Below are 26,979 nucleotides of genomic sequence, written 5' to 3' on the forward strand. Positions count from 1 at the left end.
TTACTGTGTGTTCCTCACACAGAATCGTTATTACAATTCCTCTTCTCTTCTCAGTGCACAGATCCAGGTAGAAAAACAAACATACTAAATCAGTCTGCCTCAACTAAAAATACGTTGAACATTCTCAAATAATTAGAGCAGTTCATGAATAAAGTTTAGCTGACATGGTGAAGATGACTGTACTTTATGTGCCTCAGCAACTAACTGCTATGCCCATTATATACCCAGGCAAAAAACAATCTGGAGATTTCCCACATCTAGTACTGTGATGAAGATGCTTTAAGTTGCATGCAGCTAATGTTCCATACTCTGGGCCTGAAGATGGTTGGATTTCTTCAGTGTCTTACTATTGAGTTAGCCTGTGATGCAACTTAAAGCTGCCGGCTCGGCTCATAAGCTTTTGTAAAGAATTCAGTACATTCATTAGATTTCACAAACTTCAAGAAAGGAGGCTTGCTGTTCTTAGTTTTTGACATCATTCACCCAGACGACAGTATGACGCAAAAGCAATACCCAAACTGACAACTCAGTTTCTGAAATTGTTGCTAAAAGTCTGTAGCATTCATCATGGGAACTGTCTGCTGCAAATCCCGATGAAGACACTCGAATACATCAGAACTCCTCAGTGTGTCCACACTGATAGCTTTCCTCAGTTTGCTTACGACTTTTACTCAGCACCTCCTCAACGTCTGTTTTTGCATTTGGATCTTCTAGGGCTTCTCTTTTCTTGGCCTCCACTCTGGCAGCAATTCACAGTTGGCGAGCGTTTATTCTTTCTTGTGGATCTTCAGAATCTATTCTCAGCCCTTTTGCTTCTTCTTCCACTCCTTCAGGTGGGTGGACATGTCTGTGATCATAACCAGTTAATAACTTTCAGCCTTGAGAACAGCCTTCACTGTGACATAGAGGGATAAAGGCCTGACTACAGGCTAGGTGAATGAATGAATTAGTTTTCCCACAGAAATATATCTTCTCACATACGATAAAGGCCTGACAACAGGCTAGGTGAACGAACTAATTAGTTTTCCCACAGAAATATATCTTCTCCCATACAATATTCTTCTCACATACGATATTGTGCTGATATCCAGAGACCACTCTATCTAATAAGCTCAGCCGGTAAAAGTATGTACACAGAGAAGAGAAATGAGTTCATTAATGTCTGTTTGTTAAAGACTTAAATCATGAAAGGGAGCCTGTACTAATTCCAGTTTTGGTTAGTTTGTTGAGAAGGAAAAGGTAGTCAATTAAGTCAAAGGCCTTAGTGAGGTATAGAAAGAGTGTCCTGTTAAGGCTGCCTTTGTCTGAGTTTTGTAGAATGTATACAAATCATTTAATTCCTTGTTTATTTGCAACATATCCTATTTCAAAAATCTAGTCATACTTTAGGTTATAAGAAAAGAGGCAGATTGCACTGAATGTGTTATTTATCAGTCTCTCCTTTCCAGAAGTAACCTGAAACTACAGTAAGAATTAAAAGAAATGTTTATCCAGCCATCCATCACCACTTTTTCCCATGTTTGCACATGGAGTAGGGAAGCCACTTTAGCAGTGACAGTCATCTAGAGTCAAGGTTTACACCACCAGGTGGCTAGCTGTGCCTCTTCCACACCACACACTTGCATGCACACTCACTCCTATGGCCAGTTTACAGTGTCCAATTCACCTACTGTATGTCTTTGAATGTGGGAAGAAACTAACGCACCTGAAGGAAACTCCCACTAAAACAGTGAGGACATGAGGACTCCACACAGAAGGCAGCCCAGATGAGAACTGAACCAGGGAACCTCTTGCTGTAGGCTATGTTACTAAGAATTAGCAGTGCAACCTTCAGGTCTATTAGCAATTGCGCAAGTACTGAAATATTAGCAGAAACATAAATATCATTCCTTTTCACTTGTTACCCACATTCTACTGTATTATAACACGATCAAAATACAGGCTACAGATTACATACAATGTGCGTATCAACGAGGCTAAAGTGCACATTTTGTTTCAATTGTATATTAAAAAGAACAGAATGCTTGACTTAAGGTTTTGTAATCTGTATGTAATTTTTTCTTTCCAGATGAAATCTATTGAACTGATGCAAAGCAAGATGGTGTATACATCTTCACTGTCTCATCCCAGGCACAGTCTGTAACCTGGCCAGGGATGTGAAGACTCAAGTCCAGCCCATACACAAACTCTGTGTGGTGTTCCACTGTTTCCAGTAGTGACTCAGGCTTGGAAAAGTCCCAGAATCTCACAGTAAAATCATATGAGCAAGAAGCAAATATTGTTGCATGAAATGGGGAGAACTTCACTCTTCTTATGGCATAGGTATGACCAGAGATATTAAACACAGGTAGCCAGATATTTTTCAAATCCCATCCTCTTAAAAACAATCAACTGCACCTGTTACCAGCAAGTTCTGATCGTATTTGCATCAGTCACAGGTCAAAATTACAACTTGATGAGCTGGTATTACAAGTCTTGTACCAGATGATTTCATATCCCAAACCCGTAAAGTATGGTCACCTGAGGTAGATGCAAAGCAGCCTGAAATAAATGGGGACCACACAGTACTATAAATGACACCTTCATGGCCTTGAAATGTACTTGCTAACTGGCTGACAGATGGATCCCACACTTTTGCAGTGTAATCCCATGAACCTGAAACCACCAATTGTTCTCCTATGGTTTGGTTCCAGTCAACACTATGAACCTCCTGGGTATGTCCTTTGTAGACCTGTAGTGGTCTTACAGGATTAGCTGTGTCCCAGACTTGTAATGATCCATCCCCACTGTGGGTGATCAGCACATGCTCATTGTTCTCACTCCAAGTAACATCAAACAGACCCTCATTCCAGTCAAAGCTGCGTAAGCAATGAATTCCAACTTCATTCTCTTCTAGCACAACCAATGTGCCACAACCTGTTGGTGGTATAAAAATGTGTTCTGTCAGCAGTATTTAAGAGAGGAAGGACTCAAAATATTGGTAGCTTAAACACTATGCTTCTACACACCCCTCGTTCCCCAGAGGTGGTAGCAAACATGGACGACACCACTCAGGATAACAATGGTCTGCTGCTTTTTGCCCTTGATCCAGAAAAAACAGGTGCTGCTGGAGGACAGGAGGCTGGTATTGGTTCCTTATACATTTCTGTAGTTGGCAGCGGTGGAACTACTGCTCAAGGAGCAAGTAGCAGTGAAGCACTGGTCCATGCAAATGCAGGTGGTGGAGTGTCAGTCTCTGCTGCAGGCACCTAGTGTTTCTGTTCTTCACAAGTTTCAGCAAGGCCTAAGGCACAACGCCTGACAGGAGGCAGCTCAAAGTCCTGAGTAGTGGATATACTTTATACTTTAGGCTGGAAGTATCTATTAAGGAGGATATAGGAATTTATGAGTACCTAGGCTATTCACTAGCAGAATGCTACAACCTAGAGAACAAGTATACAAATTTACTGAGAATTATGTCATTGCACAATAGCTTGCAGTCACTACATCTGACCTCAATACTGCAGTAGCTATGCCACAAGACCCCACTCCTACAAGTTTACTGAGAATTTTGTCATTGTATAATGTCAGCACATTTATCATGAAGAACCTTACTGTGTATAAACTTAACCAGTAAAATACATGTCTGCTCCATGACTGAAAGTCTCTGTGAAATAGTCCATGCACTCTAACAACCTCTTGCTAAGTTGGCCACTCTCTGCTTTTTCTTGACCAGTATAGCATTCTGCATATGCCGGTTATTTAGTCTCGGGAAATGACAGAAACACTGTTTAATTTGGAGTCTCTTTATTAATTGTTTGCACTGGCTATAAACTGATTATTCTCAGATATAATTTGACTTTAGCAATACATTCTACTACAGTGACCATCCCACCCTAAACACCCCCTCGGTGTTGTCTCCTCTTGCACTCAGTCATGGTCTTCCTTCATACAGCAGGTACGTGTCATATGTTGTTATATTTCTATTTGTTCTAAGACTGCGTGGAAGAGTGAAATGACTTTGGTAGTGTGTTATAGTTGTAACAATTTCATTCAGATGGTATAAGCTTTATGTATGCTGAGCATGTTTCCTTTTAACACATATGTATGTAAAGTCAGTTGCTGCTATTCTCATATAGATAGATAGATAGATACATAGATAGATAGATAGACAGATAGATAGATAAAAGACACTGTTTAATCCCATGAATGTTTACAAAGTGATGGTTTTATATTGTGCTTATTAGTGTAGTGCCATGTTCTGATGATCTGCTCAATACAACTGTATATGTACACTGCATTGGTGTTGTTCTCTAGTAATTCTCTTATACCTCCCCCATATTATCTTGCTCTATCTTGCTGTGGTCCTTCCTCCATCTCTTTTTTGTATAATAAGTCCTAACTTTAATGCCTCAATATAACAGAGTTTAGTAGAGTTGTTCTCTTTCTTTCATTTCAGAGCCTGCGAACACTACATCTGACTTCGATACTGCAGGAGCTCTGCCTCAAAGCCCTACACCTACAAGGTTACTGAGACTTTTGTCATTGTATAATGTAAGCACATTTATCATGAAGAATCTTACTGTATATTAACTTAACCAGTTAAATGCATGCCTGCTCTGTGATTGAAAGGGGGATATTTAGCAATCCACTAATGCTTTATAAAGCCAAAAGCTTTCTTACCGACACAACTGCAACTACACTTACCACTACTTATCTTCTCCCCTGACTTCTTCATAGTGCTCCCGTCCTCACTAATCTCCAAGTTTCACAAAAATTAAAACTTGAACAATGATATGATAAAGTTGCTAAATTTGCAGCAAATACCCCTTTAAGAACCCACCACTTTGTAGCACTAAAAAGACTAAATTGGTTAGAACTGCCTCATCAACTAACATGTACACAACCTCTTGCCACCTATAAAATTATCCATCATCCATCTGCCTGTTCAACACTAAAAAACATTCTACACAATTATATTCCCAGTCGGTCATTGCGATATAATGGCCAAAAACTCCTGTTTGGAAACCTAGCAAATCTGCTGGGCATTGTCTGTATTCATACAAGGTTGATATGACCTGGAACTTCTTACCTGTATCCATCAGGTCAATACCCTCCCTCTCTCCCAACTTTCAAAACCACTCTGAAAGACTTCCTAGCTAAAATCTGTCTTTGTTCTTGCTCAAAACCAGGATAAACTATATCCCTAAATGTGAACAAGTACCTTTTCATTCCTTGTAATTCCTTTTCTCTTTTCACTTACTTCCTTACTTCTATCAAATTCACTTCCCTGAATTTCTCTCTAAATATACTTTAAGCCTGTTTTTCCCCTCACTTCATAGGATCATAGGAGATTACTAGGCTATCAATCTGGAGGTCATTTTAAGCCTAGCCATTTCAACCCAATGTAATATCGTAGAGGTACTAGTCAATACCCAAGATTGCATTTAGTGATGACTGCCCATGTCCAGGAGGGTTGTGGCTGCTATCCCCAGTAAGAATTTATGATGCCCCATCCACACATCCAGGTTCCTCTTGAACAGTGTCATAGACGTGGTCTGTTTCACATATTGCAATTTCTGTTTGTATTAGACTAACTTATCTTTAATTTCTCTATAGACTGTCTAAAATGTCTCTAAATATTAAATGATTATCATATAACTTGTATTGATTCATAGCCAATGTTTTTATATTATTAATTTCCAGCACTCACTCGTAGCTCTCTTCTACACCTATCCTGTGATGCCTTTACCCTGCTTGCTCTGACTACTGTTTTTTTTAGATCTCAAGTGCCTTAACTTCCCTTAGTCTAATCTCCCTTTACTCATTCTCTCTCTCTAACCCTCGACCTCCTGTACAGTACATTTTCTTGCTAAACAGCAAAGACACTAAATAAAAAAAAGGAAAGAATTTTAATCATGGGTTTTCCTTACTGATTGTTTTTTGTAGTATTTTTGTACCTTCCATTAGCCATGCTCTGCTGGGTTCTACTCGCTGCGTTTGCCCTCGCTATGGTTGGGCTCATTCTGCTCCCCTACCCTACCCCCATTCCCACCCACCCTTGACATAATTTCCTTTATCCTGTTGGTTACCTCACCACTTCCCCAAAAGTTGCATCCTTTTTCACCTCCTCCTAGCTCCTTCCTTCCTGCTCTTAACACTCCTCCACCCTTGTCATCATCTATTACCTCTACTGTTTTAACTCCTCCCTTACTAGTGCACACTTTAGCACCATCTACTTCTCCTTTTACTATATTATATTTCTACTTCCTTTCTTACTTTAATTTACTTCATTATCTCAACTATTACCTCACTTTCTTACTATTCACCATGCCTCATCTCTCCCTCCTACTAACACTTCTAACTGCTTCCACACTATCTTTTACAACCTCTCCTCTTATAATTTTCCTCTTAAACCTAACATCTTTTCACCCACCTCTACCTATCCACCAATTTTACCTCAATTCCCTCATTGTTTCTTAGCATCATCATTCACCACTCTATCCAAAACACTACCTCTTAACACACAACTTAAGACATTTAAACCAACCCAACCTAAAAGTAAACTCATACATTTTATACTATTTATTACTAAGCCTCATCCTATCCCTATTTTCCTATCCCTTCTACTTGCAGGTGACATACACCCCAACCCTGGCCCTAGTTTTTCTTCACCCTCTGGTGGTAGCGCCATATAATCCACCACTTACCCATCAAAACACATCTCCCTTTATGCCATTAACCTGAGAAACATAGTAAACAAAACTACTGAATTCCATTCTTGGATCTCTCAGCACTCTCCTAACATTATAGCCCTTAGTGAGACTTGGCTTAAACCCCCACATTCCAGATAAAGACATCCTTCTTCCTGGTTATAACATATTAAGATTAGATCGAACCACAAAAAAGGAGGTGGCGTAGCTATTATGCACACTGAAAACCTAACACTAACCCCTCTAGTATCCCCCTTCTTTTCTCTCTCTCCTGCAAACCTTCTTTTAGCTAACTGTAAAATTAATCCCTGCACCTCTTTTAACATTGCTGCTATATACATTCCACTTGGTGACAATATTACATTACTGGAAAATATTCATTCTGCTCTCTCATCTAACCTCCATAATGAGACTATAATCATGGGAGATGTCAACATCAACTGGTCAACTCTTACCACATTATCCCCTTCCACCTCCATCAACTTACATGGTTTCACTCAACTCATAACTGCACCAACTTATACCAATAAATCATCTACCCACTGTATAGTGGACTGGATCCTAGTATCACATCCACATAAATATCACTTCCCTGAAACCCTTCCTGACACCCTCAATGATCACTGCCCAACCAAAGTCCTTCATTTTAGCCCGGACATACTCAAACCCCATTCTATCAATGCATGCCAAAATCTAAATAACTTTGACCCTATTGAACTTAACAGACAACTATCAGCTATAAATCGGTCCTTTCTTAGACAGCTACAACTTAATGAAGCTGTCACTGAATTTAATAATATATTTCATGACATACTCAATTCTCTTGCCCCCATTCGTTACATCAGAATAAAATCTACCATTTCCCCTTGGCTAACTCCCTCTACTCGCTCCCTACTGGCTCAAAGGGACAAAAATTGGAAGCTCTGGATCAAAATTAAATTGCCCTGTCACCTACAACAATATAGACACCTTCATAACCTTTCTAAGAAAGCAATAATCAATGACAAGAGAAACTATTACTCTAATCCCCCTAAAACACACCTACATAACCCTAAGACATTCTGGCATACAATTAATCAAAACCTTCATCCTGGTAACCCTTCTACTCCTCAGCCAAGTCCGTCTATCTCTCCCCTCCAAACTGCTAGTAACTTTAACTCCTACTTCATTGACTCTATCACTAAACTTATCAACCATTCTAATTCTAGCTCCACCCCTCCCTCCTCCCCTCCTTTTCCTTCTAACACCTCCTCTGTTTTCTGCTTAAAAACTGTATCTATCAGTTATATTAAATCTATACTCCTTAAGCTTAAACCTTGTTCTCCCTCAATTGATGGTCTTCCTCCACTTATTCTCCAATTAGCTGCCAACTCTTTCACCCTACCCATCTCTATTCTTATCAGTTGTTCTATTACTGAAGCCATAGTAGCTGACATATGGAAAAAGTTCTACATTCTTCCCATTCATAAAGGAGGTAATTCCACTGAACTATCCAACTATAGGCCCATTGATATTCTTTCATCCCTCTCTAAGATCTTGGAGAAATGTGTTCACAAACAAACCCTGCAACACCTTACTCTAGAGAACCTAATCATCCTTACCCAACATGGATTTTGTCCTGCTGATAGTACCTCCACTGCTCTCATCTCCTTCACTCACACCATTTCTTCATCTAAAGACCAGAATAAACTAGTCTCCTGTCTCTTTCTTAACCTCCCAAAAGCATTTGACACTGTCTCTCACCCCTTACTGTTAGACAAACTCTCTCTATTAAACTTGTCTACCTCCACTGTCTCTTGGTTCTCCAGTTATCTCAGTAACCATTTACAATCTGTCAAATGGTGCTCTGCTATCTCCCCCGAACTCCCTATACAAATGGGAGTTCCCCAAGGGTCAGTTCTTGGACCTCTGCTATTTAATATTTTTACCAATCAGTTATCTCCATCTACCCCATTCTCTTCACTTTTCCAGTATGCGGATGACTCCACTGTTATAACCATTGCTGATACCCTCCCTGAACTCCATACTAAAACACAGGATGCCTTTTTGTCTGTTGAAAACTGGCTTAACCTAAACCTTCTAATCTTAAATCCAAAGAAAACTAAACTCTTACTCTTCATACTAAAAACTAATTCTCACCTGAAATCATCTTTCACCATCTCTTCTCATAATTTTACACCCATCTTGGTAGAAAGTCACACCAAACTACTAGGAGTGATTATTGATGACCAACTAAAATTTGGCCTGCATGTTCTAAGTAACATTAAGAAAACCAATCAAAAACTTGCTCTGCTTTATAGAAATAAAAACGTTCTCTCTAGTTCAGCTAAAACAGCACTATCACATGTCTCCCTATTACCAACCCTTCTCTAAGGCTCTCAAATTCTCACCAACTTACAGGCTACTCTTATTTCTAAACTTGAGTCCACTTACAACAAGGTAGCTAAATTTGCAGCTGATCTACCATACTCTACTCATCACTGCTTAGCACTCAGAAAACTGAACTGGCCTGAATTCCCCCATAACCTTCTACTCTCTCAGCTCCTAATTATTCACTCTATACTAAACCAGCCCCCTTCCTGTCCGAGCATCACATCTATCATCTCCCCCATACACCCATGCTAGATCACTCTGGAGCTCTGAACAACATCTTCTCACTATTCTTAAACCCAAGATCAACATAGGTAAAAACCTTTATTCTTGTTACCCTGCTGAGAACTGGAATAAACTACCACTAGACATACGACTCATAAGATCCAAATCTAAATTCTGTAAGGCAGTAAAAACATACTTAAAGAAAAATAAACTATGTCTGTGCTATCTCCCTCCTGACTGATCCATCTCTCTAATGTATCCTATTCTCTTTCTAGCTACTACTTCAGTGTTACTCTACATTTTTCTTTATTGAAACACTTCTATCCAGCTTTTTTTAATCTCTCTGCTTCTAATCTACACATTTAAAATTCTTTTCTTTCCATATCCGACCATACCTTCCTCTTTTCACAGCCAGTCTACTTTATTTGTGTTATATAACTTGAAATTGTTATGACACTATTCTGTATTATTCCTGCTACTCTCCCGTTTACCTCATCGTGCTGAATTGTTGATTCTATTTTGCAATCTATGTTTACTTGTTATTTTTTTATGTCTATGGGGTGTATTTTTTTATATTATTTTAAGCCAACTTACTTTGCATATATTTACTGTGGAGCTTTTCTCCTGGGGTCTCCACTGAAAAAGGGCTCTGTCCCAGTTGGACTAACCCGGTCAACAAATGTCAAATAATAATAATAAATAATTTATTATAATTATTTAAACTAAGTAAAAAATAATATCACCGTTCTCCAAAGTGTCCTTCGGCAACGTCTAACACCAAAAATCTCAGAGTAAGATACCTTAGGACACACCACGAGAAGTATAAAATCTGCTTTTATTGTAATCAACAAGAAAAATAAAAGATAAGCGCTTTCGCGTGCTGGAAATGCACGCTTCTTCAGATCTCATTTAATGACAAATACTACTTGATTCTTATATAAAGCAGTGACCAATACAAGCTCTTTTTCAATTTAGGATAATTATCAATTAGTACAAGCCCTATTCATCAGTCACTAAAACGTAACATCTCATTTGAAGTAGTATGAATGCAAACCAGAATTCATTTTCTATTAACAAAGACAAAACTATTTAAAACTAAACGAATTAAACATTTCATAGACTTAAAGTAATAATATGCTTAATGTTCATAATGATATTTCAAAAAACATAATCTCGTACTAATGCTAAAAATCTAAAAAATATCTAAAAAATAATAATGGAAACATATAAACTAGTTTTTACGGCTAGCTGGCTCTGATAGCTTACCTAAATAATCATTCTTGAGAAGAAGCGCGGCCAATGAATTCTTATTGGATGGAGACAGCTCCGCAGTAAACCATGTAGTTAATTAACATTTATTACCTTTCCTAACTCATAATATATAGTTGGAAAAAATCCAAAACTTGGATATAATGTGTATTTGCTAATGAAATTATAAAAAATTTTTTAAAGAATTGGAACAACTCTTCTAGTCAATAGAGTAAAGTAGTTCTGTATTGTCAAACATATTCACCCTCAAGCTGCGCTCAAACACCACGAGGCACTTGTAAAAAGTGAAGGCTCGCTGTAATGCTGCAGATAAAACAGTGTTAAACTGCTAAGTTTTAACCAACTTCTTACATATTCGATTTTGTCAGCTGTTTTGAAAACACAGATGTTCAAACTTTGTATAAAAAACTAGCATAAAACAGTATATATATGGCTTTCACTAAATAATGGGTTGAAAACAACCCAGTTAAAACCTATCTTGTAATTAAAAAATAATAACCTAAAATAAACAATGGAAGGATTCACAATACAGAAATAGTAAATAAGAAATAAGGGGCTTCTAAACATAAGCAGAATAGAGCTGGTAACAGACCTATTCTTAACAGTGGAATACCATTATGCCTAAGACAACATCAAGTAAGTAAAAATCAAGTAAGAACAAAAATCCTATAGATACATAAAAGGATAAACCCTTTGTTAGCTAAATGACTCTATAAGTTGTCACTGACGTTTATTGCTTTTCTCATATTCTTTCCTTACATTTAGGGTGTTCAACACTTCCTACCCTACCATGTATAGTGCCTTGGCTTGTCGTTGATAACCTTTTCATCCTGTGTATTCATTATCTTAAAACTACATCTTAAGTCCATATTACTAGCTCATAAAACTTTATGTTTTCTGATGACATCAAAGTCTAAGGATATATAAAAATATGCTGTCATAAAAATTGCTGAAAATAACTTAGATAATATACATTATAATGTGACTATAAATCTATATCAAAGAAACTATCCAAACACATGTTGAAACGTGTTTAGTGAGTGCCTATCATTGAGCACTTCTCTTGTAAACCTAAAAGGTAAAATGCTCTTCCAGCTCAGAATGATGGCTCATTCAAGTCAAAATTAAACTGTATATAATATTATAATTACGAGCTCCTGTCAAAATGGAGACTGTCTACTCTGACAAGAGTTGGTAAACCCAAACAAAAACTAGCTATAAGAGACCCCTAAATATCCTGAAGAATGGTAACTACCTTATAACAAGCTAAATGCTTGACTATTGTATGTCAGTAAGTAATCTTTAAAAATGAGACTATACTACATGGAGGCTGAAGTTTGAATTCGCAATGCAAACTATAATACGGCTTTCCTTTCACTTAAGATGGGTTTCAGTGAAATAAAATTATTAATGCCAGGATCTCTATGCGCCCCTGTCTTAAAGATCCACTTTAGTTCTAATTTAGCTAGATGGTTAAAGTTATCACCCATTCTGTTACTTTTTTCTAATGTTTGCAATACCCTAAACTTGAACACATGAGTTGGATTCTCTCCTATGTGTCTTGCCAACGCATTAGTTTCTTTGTTCTTGCATATATCGTAAATGTGGTTATATATACGATCTTATAGGAGGCACTTCCACAGACCTCTCCAATTACAGGCCCATCTCTATACTCTCCCCCCTATCTAAAATAATGGAAAAATGTGTGCAAAAACAGGTTATGGAACACCTACTTGCCAATCACCTACTGGCCGACACTCAGCATGGTTTCAGACCTCTCCATAGTACCACCTCTGCCCTTCTTGCCTTCTCCAATACCATCAACACCCATCGCAATAACAATATTATCTCCTCAGCTGTATTCTTGGATCTATCCAAAGCCTTTGATATGGTGGACCACAAACTACTAATTGATACTCTACACTCATTTGGTCTAGATACTACTTCTATTCAATGGTTTAGTTCCTATCTAAATGGTAGAAAACAAGCAGTACAATGGCAGAATAAACTATCTAACTTACTTCCCAATACTCTGGGAGTCCCTCAAGGATCAATTTTAGGACCACTACTTTTCTCGATTTTCATTAATGATCTACACACAGTTGTATCAAATGCCAGTTTTCACATCTACTTCTCCTTTTACTATATTATATTTCTACTTCCTTTCTTACTTTAATTTACTTCATTATCTCAACTATTACCTCACTTTCTTACTATTCACCATGCCTCATCTCTCCCTCCTACTAACACTTCTAACTGCTTCCACACTATCTTTTACAACCTCTCCTCTTATAATTTTCCTCTTAAACCTAACATCTTTTCACCCACCTCTACCTATCCACCAGTTTTACCTCAATTCCCTCATTGTTTCTTAGCATCATCACTCAACACTCTATCCAAAACACTACCTCTTAACACACAACTTAAGACATTTAAACCAACCCAATCTAAAAGTAAACTCATACACTTTATACTATGTATTACTAAGCCTCATCCTATCCCTACCCTCCTATCCCTTCTACTTGCAGGTGACATGCACCCCAACCATGGCCCTAGTTTTCTTCACCCTCTGGTGGTAGCGCCATACAATTCACCACGTTCCCATAAAAACACATCTCCTTTTTCCCATCAACCTGAGATGCATAGTAAAGAAAACAACTGAATTTCATTCTTGGATCTCTCAAGACTCTCCTAACATTATAGTCCTCAATGAGACTCGGCTTAAACACCACAGTCCAGATAAAGACATCCTTCCTCCTGGCTATAACATATTAAGATTAGATCAAACCAAAAAAAAAGGAGGTGGTGTAGCTATCATGTACACTGAAAACTTAACATTAACCCCTCTAGTATCCCCTTCTTTGCAGAACTTCTTTTATCTAACTGTAAAATTAATCCCTACACTTCTTTTAACATTGCTGCAATATACATTCCACCTGGTGACAATATTACATTACTGGAAAATATTCATTCTGCTCTCTCATCTAACCTCCATAATGAGACTATAATCATGGGAGATGTCAACATCAACTGGTCAACTCTTACCACATTATCCCCTTCCACCTCCATCAACTTACATGGTTTCACTCAACTCATAACTGCACCAACTTATACCAATAAATCATCTACCCACTGTATAGTGGACTGGATCCTAGTATCACATCCACATAAATATCACTTCCCTGAAACCCTTCCTGACACCCTCAATGATCACTGCCCAACCAAAGTCCTTCATTTTAGCCCGGACATACTCAAACCCCATTCTATCAATGCATGCCAAAATCTAAATAACTTTGACCCTATTGAACTTAACAGACAACTATCAGCTATAAATCGGTCCTTTCTTAGATACCTACAACTTAATGAAGTTGTCACTGAATGTAATAACATATTTCACAACATACTCAATTCCCTTGCCTCCATTTGTTATATCAGAATAAAATCTACCATTTCCCCTTGGCTAACTCCCCCTACTTGCTCCCTAATGGCTCAAAGGGACAATAGTTGGAAACTCTGGACCAAAACTAAATTGCCCTGTCACCTACAATAATATAGACACGTTTGTAATCATTCTAAGAAAGCTATAATCAATGACAAGAGAAACTATTACTCCAATCCCCCTAAAACACATGTACATAACCCTAAGAAATTCTGGTATACAATTAATCAAAACCTTCATCCTGGTAACCCTTCTACTCCTCAGCCAAGTCCCTCTATCACTCCCCTCCAAACTGCTACTAACTTTGACTCCTACTTCATTGACTCTATCACTAAACTTATCAACCATTCTAATTCTAGCTCCACCTCCCTCCTCCCTCCTTTTCCTTCTAACACCTCCTCTGTTTTCTGCTTAAAAACTGTATCTATCAGTTATATTAAATCTATACTCCTTAAGCTTAAACCTTGTTCTCCCTCAATTGATGGTCTTCCTCCACTTATTCTCCAATTATCTGCCAACTCTTTCACCCTACCCATCTCTATTCTTATCAGTTGTTCTATTACTGAAGCCATAGTAGCTGACATATGGAAAAAGTTCTACATTCTTCCCATTCATAAAGGAGGTAATTCCACTGAACTATCCAACTATAGGCCCATTGATATTCTTTCATCCCTCTCTAAGATCTTGGAGAAATGTGTTCACAAACAAACCCTGCAACACCTTACTGTAGAGAACCTAATCATCCTTACCCAACATGGATTTTGTCCTGCTGATAGTACCTCCACTGCTCTCATCTCCTTCACTCACACCATTTCTTCATCTAAAGACCAGAATAAACTAGTCTCCTGTCTCTTTCTTAACCTCCCAAAAGCATTTGACACTGTCTCTCACCCCTTACTGTTAGACAAACTCTCTCTCTATTAAACTTGTCTACCTCTACTGTCTCTTGGTTCTCCAGTTATCTCAGTAACCATTTCCAATCTGTCAAATGGTGCTCTGCTATCTCCCCTGAACTCCCTATACAAATGGGAGTTCCCCAAGGGTCAGTTCTTGGACCTCTGCTATTTAATATTTTTACCAATCAGTTATCTCCATCTACCCCATTCTCTTCACTTTTCCAGTATGCGGATGACTGCACTGTTATAACCATTGCTGATACCCTCCCTGAACTCCATACTAAAACACAGGATGCCTTTTTGTCTGTTGAAAACTGGCTTAACCTAAACCTTCTAATCTTAAATCCAAAGAAAACTAAACTCTTACTCTTCATACTAAAAACTAATTCCCACCTGAAATCATCTTTCACCATCTCTTCTCATAATTTTACACCCATCTTGGTAGAAAGTCACACCAAACTACTAGGAGTGATTATTGATGACCAACTAAAATTTGGCCTGCATGTTCTAAGTAACATTAAGAAAACCAATCAAAAACTTGCTCTGCTTTATAGAAATAAAAACGTTCTCTCTAGTTCAGCTAAAACAGCACTATCACATGTCTCCCTATTACCAACCCTTCTCTAAGGCTCTCAAATTCTCACCAACTTACAGGCTACTCTTATTTCTAAACTTGAGTCCACTTACAACAAGGTAGCTAAATTTGCAGCTGATCTACCATACTCCACTCATCACTGCTTAGCACTCAGAAAACTGAACTGGCCTGAATTCCCCCATAACCTTCTACTCTCGAAGCTCCTAATTATTCACTCTATACTAAACCAGCCCCCTTCCTGTCCGAGCATCACATCTATCATCTCCCCCATACACCCATGCTAGATCACTCTGGAGCTCTGAACAACATCTTCTCACTATTCTTAAACCCAAGATCAACATAGGTAAAAACCTTTATTCTTGTTACCCTGCTGAGAACTGGAATAAACTACCACTAGACATACGACTCATTAGATCCAAATCGAAATTCTGTAAGGCAGTAAAAACATACTTAAAGAAAAATAAACTATGTCTGTGCTATCTCCCTCCTGACTGATCCATCTCTCTAATGTATCCTATTCTCTTTCTAGCTACTACTTCAGTGTTACTCTACATTTTTCTTTATTGAAACACTTCTATCCAGCTTTTTTTAATCTCTCTGCTTCTAATCTACACATTTAAAATTCTTTTCTTTCCATATCCAACCATACCTTCCTCTTTTCACAGCCAGTCTACTTTATTTGTGTTATATAACTTGAAATTGTTATGACACTATTCTGCATTATTCCTGCTACTCTCCTGTTTACTTCATCGTGCTGAATTGTTGATTCTATTTTGCAATCTATGTTTACTTGTTATTTTTTTATGTCTATGGGATGTATTTTTTTATATTATTTTAAGCCAACGTACTTTGTATATATTTACTGTGGAGCTTTTCTCCCGGGGTCTCCACTGAAAAAGGGCTCTGTCCCAGCTGGACTAACCCGGTCAACAAATGTCAAATAATAATAATAAATAATTTATTATAATTATTTAAACTGCAGATGTTTTTGTTTTATTTTTGAAGATTGTAAAATTATTGTTTTTAAAATGTTTTGTAATAATTTGGAGTTTTTCTCCTTGGACATCCGCTGAAAATGGGTTTCTAAATAGTTAGACTTTCCAGGTAATCAAATGTCAATACATAAATAAATATTGTTTTTTTTTTGGTATGAGTCGCTTTGCAGGTAATATAAAGATACAGTCAAAGTTAGGAAGTCAGTTCCAAGAAGAATGGATGGGCTGGTCACTGGGTCAGCAAACTGAAATCTGTGGTTTAATTCTGGGAAGTGTAAAATTCCTCAACTTTGGGTATCTCTTCAATGGAGGACATAAGATGTATAATTTTAGAGAATGAACGGAAATTAGACTCATTTTCATGGAAAGTTAGTCTTTGCTGCTTGTTATACAACTGCAGCAAATATTAGCCAAATGCTAGAATTTGCATGCAAGAGAGTGGGCTCACATAGGTTCATAGGCATTTACTAGACTACAAGGACCTTTTTAAGCCTAGCCATACAACCCAAATATCTAACAATTTCTGATACTCTTGATAAATGTAAGCAGGGGTTTGGGAGATGAACCATTTACAGGTTGCTTGTGTCCATTAAAGACATAGGTGCCAAACCAGGGATGAATTTCCAGTTTCTCATCCAATTGTCCAAGTTGCATTGAATTGGGTTAGGGAGGAACTCTGCTTCACATGGATGGGGAACCTGTTCCATAGACATGGTAGTCTCTGGGATACATACCTATTTCTCCAGCAGGACCTATTTATATCACAGGCAAGGTTTAACTCTTTAGAACAAGTAATTCTGGTGCTATTTGTTTTGTGGATATGCAGGAAGTCTATCAGAGTGGCGTCTCACAATACCCTGTATGCCAGGCATAGACCTCCCCTCAAAAGTTTGTAGGAGACAGAATACGGGGATAGGGCCTTGAGGGAGTCTACGTATGACATTTTACTTACACCCTGTATTCTTTTAGTGAGGAACCTCTGTGGACATTCCAATTATTGGATATGCCTGGTTAGGTACCTACCAAAGGGGGCATTTTACTCAATGATAGGTCTGAGGTAAATACAGTGGAACAATGACTTCCTTGGACTTAGATGCCATACCTTTGTTTTTAAGTTGTGCAATATAGAATGATTTCCTCACCACTGTAGACACATGATTGTCAAAGGCTACATTACTATCTGTTTGTGTCCCTAAGTCCCCGACTACTGGGTCAACTTTAAGGGGTGTGTTGTCAATATGATAGTTAACAGGGATGGATGACTTCCCAAAGGATACTATTATACATTTCTTGGCATTTAGTTTTAGTCCATGGCTCTGACACCAGTTGTTTGTCTGTGTCAGCCCCTCCTTGAGAACATTTATGTCAGTTTTGAGATTCAATGACAGCTCCTAATTTGCAATCATGTGCAAATTTAGTTTGCCAGAGGCCACTGACATTGGCCTTGACTTCTGAGAAGTAAGTGCCAAAAAGGAGCGGTCCAAGGACTGATTCATGAGGGACTCCACTTGTGACTGGCCCCTTTGTAGAGGTGGACTCCCCAATTCTAACTTCCTGGGTCCTGTCCGTGAGTCTCCAGGTGACATACAGGTTTGTACCTAAAATCTTGAGTTTGTCAACAAGGTCCGAGTGGGGTATTGTGTCAATGCCTTTGCCAGGTCAAGGTAGGCAGTGTGAACAATTTTGCCCTCATCCATTGCTTTGGTGATCTTCTCAAAGAAGTCCACCAGATTGAGTAGGCATGATCTTCCCTTGACGAAAACAAAACTGGGTTGGGTCCAGTGTCTGGAGGCTTACTATATCTCTGTTGTCCATCTCCATGATTATTCTTTCCATGGATTTGCATATAAGATTAGTGAGACTTATGGGTCTGTAGTTTCCAGGGTCTGTAGATGGCCCACCTTTGTATAAAAAGATGACTGTTGCCTTTCTGCATTCATGAGGCATGAAACCTGTTTGGAGGCTACAGTTAAATAGTAATTCCAGTGGCCCTGATAAATCATATTTCATGCTATTTAGAAGGCATCCTGGGATATTATCTGGGCCCACTGATGCAGTGTTCTTGGTCTTAGAGAGAGCATTAAGGCCCTGTTCTCTAGTCATAGTAGGAGAATTTATATTTGATAATTTTTCTTGAGGGAAGATTGAGGGGGAAGAGAGGGATAAATTTGGAGCTGAATTTATCAGCCAGGAGGTTTACTACGTCTTCTGGCTCAGTATAGGTGGCTTCATTTACAATGAGCTCTGCATACAATTGTGCATTGCTTTGTGATTGCAGACATAGCTAAAGAATGCTTTGTGGTTGTCCTTGGTCTGGGAGGCCAAACTTACCTGAAATTTGGCTTTGGTAGACTTTATTTGTCCTCTGAGTTGTTTGTTTAGTTTTATGAGAGTGCTTATATTCTGCTGGGTGCTGGACCTCCTAATTTTTGACACAATTTTCTTCCTCCTGTTATACAGCCTATTGATTTTGTGATTCCGCCATCATAAATTGTTTTTGTTTGGTAATCATTTGAAATGTTGGGACCCACTTTAGAGAGTCCCATACTGCTAAGACTGAATGGCCAAAAAAAATGGATTTATATATAATATAAGTCTGAGATTTCCATTTCTTAGCATATTCCCTTTTCTCCAAGGTATGGTGGTCTCATGGGGTGGTGCAGGGGAGCTTGCCCCTCCTGCAAAAAATAAGTTTAAATGAGAAGAGTGAGGTTCAATATTACTCCTCCTGAATTTTCAGTTTTTTTCCTGCTTATCAACACTTGGAATTATGAGTGTCAGCAATTCAATAAGGAGAACTTTTTGTTTTTTTCACTTTTTCATTATTCCTGTATGACAAACATTGGAGTATGGCATAAGGTTCTGGTCACCATAATCCAACAAACTACTTAGCTTCTTGATGCATACCTTTCAAGTGTTATGACCTGTAGGGTGCATGACACTGTCTGATTCTCAAAAAAAAATAAGGTGATTGTACACACTGCCCTATGATATTTGTAAGCAACAATTATTATTAATTGATGACACTCTACAGTCAACATATAATATAAACTTTAGTGCATCAGATTTTATTGTGGTTTACAGTTACAATCTCATATTATATTATGCGCTACAGATTCTAACCTCTAATGATCCATTGTGTCATACATTTTAGTGGAGAAAGGTTGAAAAATATGGCTTCATAGGATCTTAGGAAATTAAAGGCAACTGAATGTTGGGAACATTTTGTGAATACCCATCTGATCATCCAAGTTCTTTTTAAAGAAGGATAGTTTATCACAGTGCTTGATCTGCAGGGGGAGTTTACTAAATGTGATAATATTACACTTTTAGTATTTAATATGAGACAATTTTTAGTACACCAGGACCATAGAATCAGAGGAAATTAAAGGCAACTGAAGTGTGTCATCCTTCAGATGAGACATTAAACTGCAGTCCCATCTGCATGGGTTGTTCGTGGCTAAGGATGATGTAAAATATCTCATGGCACCTATTGAAAAGAGTAGGGGAAGTTCTGTGATGCCCTGGCTAAATTTCCCTGGAAGTATAAATACCATCTTTCGTCTCGCCTGAAAAGAAGCTACTAGCTTAGCGGGATTAACTCGTTCAACAAAGAATAAATAAAATTCATAAATATTTGTGATGAATTAAGCTTACTGACTATGCTTGCATGGGGGATGGTATCATTTGCCTTGGCCAAGTCAAGGCACACCATATGGAGTGTGGACAGTGACTGCTATCAGTAGACTATGCTACCCTTCAAAGAAGTTAATCAAATTCATGATGAATTTCAGTGAAATCTAAAAGATGATAAGGAGAGTGCATGCAGCAGCTGGAGAGACTACAGAGGTTCCTCACCAGGGGAATCCAGGGCCTCAAACATCTGCCCTACACAGATAGGCTAAAATCCCTGTCCCTCTACTCAGTTTCATACAGACTCCTCAGAGGTGACCTCTGTCTGGCATATAAGGTGAGCTCACACCCCGTCTTGATGGGATACCATTTCCTGAACTAGATCAGCCATACAATAGGGGATGGCTAGCAAACAGCTACAACAGGTTTAGAATAACTAGGCATGCATTTCTGGAGGCCATTAAGGCGCTGAGCCCAAATTCCCAGTTGCTCCAAAGCACTGGCTGGTTAAGTGACTTGCTCAATAGTTAATGAAGGTGGAATAAAAAAAACAATTACAAACAATATAAAGGCTACTGCAGCTTTTGTTCAACAACCCACAAGTCATACACAATTCAGCATTACGGCATATTGCATACCTTTTTTGTGTATGTGTGTGTGTGGGGGTGCGGGTAATCATCAAGAATAGCCATCCCTTCTAATATCGCTCAGTGCAGGTCTGACCTACCTGAGTTGCTAATAATGTTGTAGTGTTGCAGCATACACCTCCAGAGTCAACAGCTCTGATTGTGGACAAATGGGTCCCAATGCAAGGTAATAAATCAGACCCCTGCAAGCAATACCAATATCCCAGTACTTTGTTGTGTCTCCCCATTTACCATAAACACATCTCATTATACACTTAATTATTGCAGAGATTTGTATTTCATTTAAAACTTATTTCAAATTTTACAGGCCAACATTTTTTTAAACAAAACAAAACACTTTCATGTTAAAAACAGACTTAGCATGAGAAATGATAAACTTCTCTTCCCTTGAAACTCACATTTAATGCAATCCATTAAACCACAAGAGAAGTGCTGGAATTCATACTGAAGTTGCATAGAATGGGGGTGCAGGAATGCAAAAGACAAATGTATAATATAGCCACTCAAACACTGTAAACCATCTGGGGAAACCCACAGGACACAATTGTCCCTTTTCAGGAGCAACAAAGCACTGGCTGGTGAAGTAGCTTGGCAGGGTGAAACAGAGGACAAATTAAGGCCGAGGGAATCAGACCATGTAGAACAGAAAGCAGCTCCTTAACAACTCATATTCTTACCCATCTGCACTGTGTGCACTAGACAAACTGACATTACCAAAACGCAGTGCATTTCACACCCATGTGTCTGCAAAAATGCTAAATTAAAAATGTATCCATAGGTAAAACATTAACAATGAAATTATAAATGTCATGCTATCCTATTTATTTGCAGCTAAATAGTAAACACACTGTCCACATTAAGGAAACAAAACATCCAAAGAACATGGCTGATTTGATGATGGTTCCATTTGCAATTTCCTTCCTGGGGACCATTGAAGGAGTCTAGCCCAAATTTCCAGATGCCCCAAGCACTGTCTGGTTAAGTGACTTGTTCACGGAAAGGGCATAAATATAAGGCAAAATCAGAGATGGTCTGTAAAAGGAGAAAGAACTAGGTCTGTCAGTTAGAGTGAGGATTAAGTCTCTTCTCTTGTGTAGCCATGGCAAAGGGTTTGAGTGAGGGCACATCACTTAACTAAAATCTCTTTCTATACTCGCACAGACAGAACAGACAGAAAGATCAAATTGGACATAGCATCCATACCAAATAGGATTGGACAAGTAATTTTTTTTGTTTTTAAAAGTTAGTTAAAATTAATATTGTATAGCCAGGTAGGCCCCCCCCAAGCCATCACCAGGCCCTAGGTAGTAGCCCAGGTTGCCTAGTACTGGATCTAGCTCTGGTAGCACCCTTGCCAGCTTCAGGGTAAACATAGAAAACTGGATGGGCATCCACAAATTCTCCCCTGATATATCTTGTGTTACCCCCCTTGAGGCTGTTGGGAACTTATGAATATGATTTATTGGCTAGGATTGTCATGGTCTGTAGATATATATGATTCAGAAACAACAATGCACATTTTTGGTTCATAGATTCATAAATGTTTACTAGGCTAATGATCACAAGGACCTTTTTAAGTCTAGTTATGCATCCCAAATCTCTGAAAAGTTCTCGTACCCTTGATAAGTATAAGCAGGGGCTTGGAAGCTGAAACATTTACAAGCTAGGGCCTGGGAGTTGAACCAGTTTACAGACTGTCTGTGTTCATTAGAGACAAAGGTGCCAAACCAGGGATGAATTTCCTGTTCCCCATCCAGTTGTCCAAGTTACACTTGAATTAGGTTATGGAGGAACTCTGCTTCACATGGATGAGGACCCTGTACCATGGATGGGGTAGTCTCTGGGATACATACCTGCCTCTCCAGCAGGTCCTATTTATATCACAGGCAAGGTTTAAGTCTTTAGAATGGGCAATTCTGGTGCTGTTTTTTTTTTGTGGATGTGCAGTAAGTCCATCAAAGTGAGGTCTGACAATGCCCTGCATGCCAGGCATAGATCTCTCCTCAAAAGCCTGTAAGAGACAGAATACAGAGATAGGGCCTTGAGGTGGTCTGCATAGGACATGATACTTATGTTCTTAGTGATGAGCCTCTGCAGAAGTTCCAGTTGTTGGATGTGCTTTGTTAGGTACATGATGGGATATGTTACTATACCACAATACTGTAGATGGAGTGCATAAAATATGCAGAAGTGCAACACAACAGAACTATCAGCAACAACATATTTGAAAGATAGCAGTGCTGAGTAGTAAGTCTGTGAAATGGCTGCAGTGTTATCTCAGTGGCTATTCTACTGGACAGAAGTATTCCAGTGCCCAAATCACTCAAAGTAACACAGGTTTCGGAGTTATGGTATGACTACATTAAGCATAAAAGCCGATATGGACACCCAGATAAAGCGTCACATAAGTAGCAGTACATATGTGTGCAGTAACTGATTATAGTTGGATACATGCAAATCTACACTCATATAAAATATACATTTAAACAGGTTGAGAACAGCTGCATAGCACGCAGATCGAGTGCTGCATCCCACTAGTGCATCTGATGGATCTATATTACAATATCAAACTCACAGGAGTTTGAATGTTGTAATATCGAACCCATATGTTCGAAATGTGAAAATAGTGAAGCCATGGAACACTGATTTTTTTTTTCCCAGGGAAAATAATTGATGCGCCGTTTTTGCGGCTTTGCTATTTCCTCCACTGTGGTGCAATCTCAGAGTTGGTATATGTTGTGGTGGGGGTGAAGACCCCCCCCCCACATTAGTTTAAGTTTAAAGTGTACATGTTTTTTTTTTTTTTTTGTACTGGAACAGCAATTTTTTTTCCCTGGGAAAAAAAAATTGCTGTTCTGTTTTCGTACTATTTGGGTTTCAAACTTCCTGGTTCGATATTACATCGTTCGAACTATTGTGAGTTCGACGATGTAATATAGACCCCATCTGATGAAGCAGAGCTGCTCTGAGGTTACCCCAACATGAATCAGTGGGCTGGGGTACGAATAGCGAGATGATAAATTAGCAAGCAAAGGAGAGAAGTATTGCTGGAACTGAATTCATCCTCAAGCAGTGCGCTGGTGAGTACATTCATGAGGTGGACCCTGTTTTTTCACAAAATCTCACCAAGTCGACACTGAATACAGACTGTATTTTATACAGCATACATCATGGACAGAAACAGGGTAAAAAAATAAAAAAGGCAGCTGGGTGAACAAGTCCCAGGATAAAAAAAGTGCCTAATCCTGCTAAGCACACTGATGCCAGGACTGGAACAAAATGACAGTGTGGAATGCTCAAGACACAAAGACATTCCTACAGTGGGGCTAGGCCTGGGGGAGGATGGCTCCCCTGTTGCAGAAGGCAGTAGTAGTCCACAAAAAATCATAAAAACTGATAGGCCAAAAAAGAGCCATAAAGATGATAGAGTGGAGTACTGATGATAAGAAAGAAAATATGTATTGTTACTATTATGCAAGAAGCCCAGAAGTTCCAGACAGAAGATATACAAAAAGATTAAGAGAGAAATTAGAGGAAAGAAAAATACTTGCACAAAAATTTGTGTTCATTAATACAACATATATATGAAGAACATTAAATGGACCAAGAAACCTTAGGCTGTTTGGAAAAAGAAACAACTGAGGACATGTGAAAATATAAAGAACAAAATCTAGAGATTTTTGAAAGGTATAAAAAAGAAATATGGACATGGGAAAGAAAGAGAGATATGATATGGTGCAATATTTATGCAAAGGAGAAGGCCAAATTAATTAATACAAAAAGAAGCCCCAAAAATATTAAACGAGAAATACAGCAAAGGCACCCAGATATGGAAAATGTCACAATACAAAAAACAAGATCACAAAGGGAGAACGTAAAAATAGATGCTGAAGTTACGGAATATCTGTGATGTGAAGGATTTAGTGTAGAAAGTCTAACACAGGTTATATCACCACATGATGAAAGAATGAATCCCCCAAGTAAGGAGAAACAGGAGGAGCAAGAGACATCTGAAGAAGAAATATGGACATGGGAAAGAAGAATAGATTTAATATGGTGCAATATTTATTGCAAAGGAGAAAGCAAAACTAATTAATACAAAAAGAGCAGCACCAAAGATATTTGAAGAAAAATAAAGGCAAAGGCATCCAGACATGGAAAAGTTTACAATACAAAAAATAAGAAAACAAACAGGAAAAGTAGAAAAGAGGATTAGTAACGGAGATGATAAATAAATAAACTCTAAGGATATGAATTAACTGTGAAGTGAAGGATTTAGTGTAGAAAATCCATCTCTGATAACATCACAGCAGGATAGAGTAATGGATCCTCAAGTTAAGGAGAAACCAGTGGAGCAGGAAACATCTGATCAGTTACCATATGAAGATACTTCGGAACCTTCTATAGGAAATCAGTACAAAAGTTCAGCTGGAGTTGCACAGCAAGGGGAGGATCAGGAAACTGTGGCAACTCTGACACAGCCGAGGTTGTGGAATGATAGGCCAGTGTGTTTGCATATGAAATAGCAACGGATGACACAGGATGGAACGGAAGAGAATGTGGCACAGGAAGATGCTCAGGAACTTCATGTAGAATGCCCACAGGAAATGAAGAAGAAAAATGTGCCCTCAGTTTAGAAGAAAATGATCTAAGAGAAGAGTTGCTTGATTTAATAGAGATGGACTAGAGAAAGTCAATGAAACCCAAAAAGGTAAAGGTTTTATAAAACAAATGAACACAGTAATTAGGACTGTTCATTGATATTCAAGTGATATAACAGATGTAAATAGAATATATTACTGTGCAGCTAAATTGATAACAGATAAAGTCTTACCACAAAAACACAGGGCAGTAAAGGAAAGTATGGGGAAAAATCAAATGCCGTTATGGAAGTATCGGATACAGAAAACTATAAAGCAATTAAGAAGAAGTGCCACTGTTAGAAGAGTATAGAAGAGGGAACAGATCAACAAAAATATTCAGAACAGATCAAGATCTATCATGCACTATTGCAAATAATAAACTAAAAATATCAGCACAGGCAGAACAACTGAGAAGATATGCAGGTAAATATAAAGGAAAAGTACAAAATAAGCAATTTATTGATGACCCAAAAAAGATTTATAGATAACTGGGAAACGATGCAAAAGAAATTGAAACACCACCAAAAAGAAGAAATAAATATATTTTGGAGAAGTATTTATGAAGATCCTGTGGAACATAACAAAGATGCTGAATGGCTAGAAAAAGTAAAAGAAAGAATAAGAAGTTCAAATGTACAGGATATGAAATGGGATGAGGTAACAGCCAGAGAGACTGAAACAAAGTTAAGAAAAACTCCTAATTGGAAAACCCCATGCCCAGATGCAGTATCTAACGTCTGGCTAAAAGTATTAATATATATGAAGGTTTAGCCATGAGTAAGAACTATTTATATATGCACCCCAAACATACACCAACCTGGTTAACAGCAGGAAAAACAATACTCCTACTTAACAGCGAACCTGCAAGCTATCCTAAAAACTATGGACCAATAATTTGCCTTCCGATGATATATAAACTATAAGAAGGGCAAACCAAGGCAGGCAGATGAAGACTGGTTATTTGGTTAAACACAAGCCAAACAATCCAAATAGAAGAATAACCAGTCAACACAGCTGAATCCAATAAAGCTGCAGTTCCAAAGTTTAATAAAACAGCATAAAAATGTTAAATAAAACAGCATAAAAATGCTAAAAACATCCAAGAGAAAGACAAGCGCTTTCACACCTATCCAGGTGGTTCTTCAGATCTAATAAAACAGCTATAAAATGCTGCTTAAAATCACACAGTTTCAGGTCTACCTCTTAAGGTCACATGACCAGAGCAGTGGTCTTAAAGGAACAAAGTCATTTAGACCCATCCCTCTGTCAATATGTAATTCTAAAATCCAGTTAGTTTCAATACAGTCTGTTTTAGTGCTGACATCACCACCTCTAATACTAACATTAAAAAGTTGTAGCACAATAAACTTAAACTTATGAGTACTTCCAGCAACTAACATATGTTTTGACAGTGCATTTGTTTTATCTTTAATAGAGACATCATAGATATATTCACGTACACGATCTTTCAAAGCTCTATTAGTTTTACCAACATAAAAACTTTTACAAACAATGCAGCTAGCTAAATAAACAATATTACAGCTTTTACAATTTTCAAAGAAATTGAATTTATAA

The 26,979-nt window shown here is 38.2% G+C and overlaps 1 pseudogene; it reads right to left on the reverse strand.

The window, feature by feature from the left end:
• Nucleotides 1-2,060: 2,060 nt before the first annotated feature.
• The window catches only part of LOC122800422, a 73,677-nt pseudogene continuing 48,758 nt past the window's right edge, over nt 2,061-26,979 (reverse strand).

This window comes from Protopterus annectens, chromosome 4.part0, assembly GCF_019279795.1.
Source record: "Protopterus annectens isolate FY-2018-M chromosome 4.part0, PAN1.0, whole genome shotgun sequence".
Taxonomy (NCBI): domain Eukaryota; kingdom Metazoa; phylum Chordata; order Ceratodontiformes; family Protopteridae; genus Protopterus; species Protopterus annectens.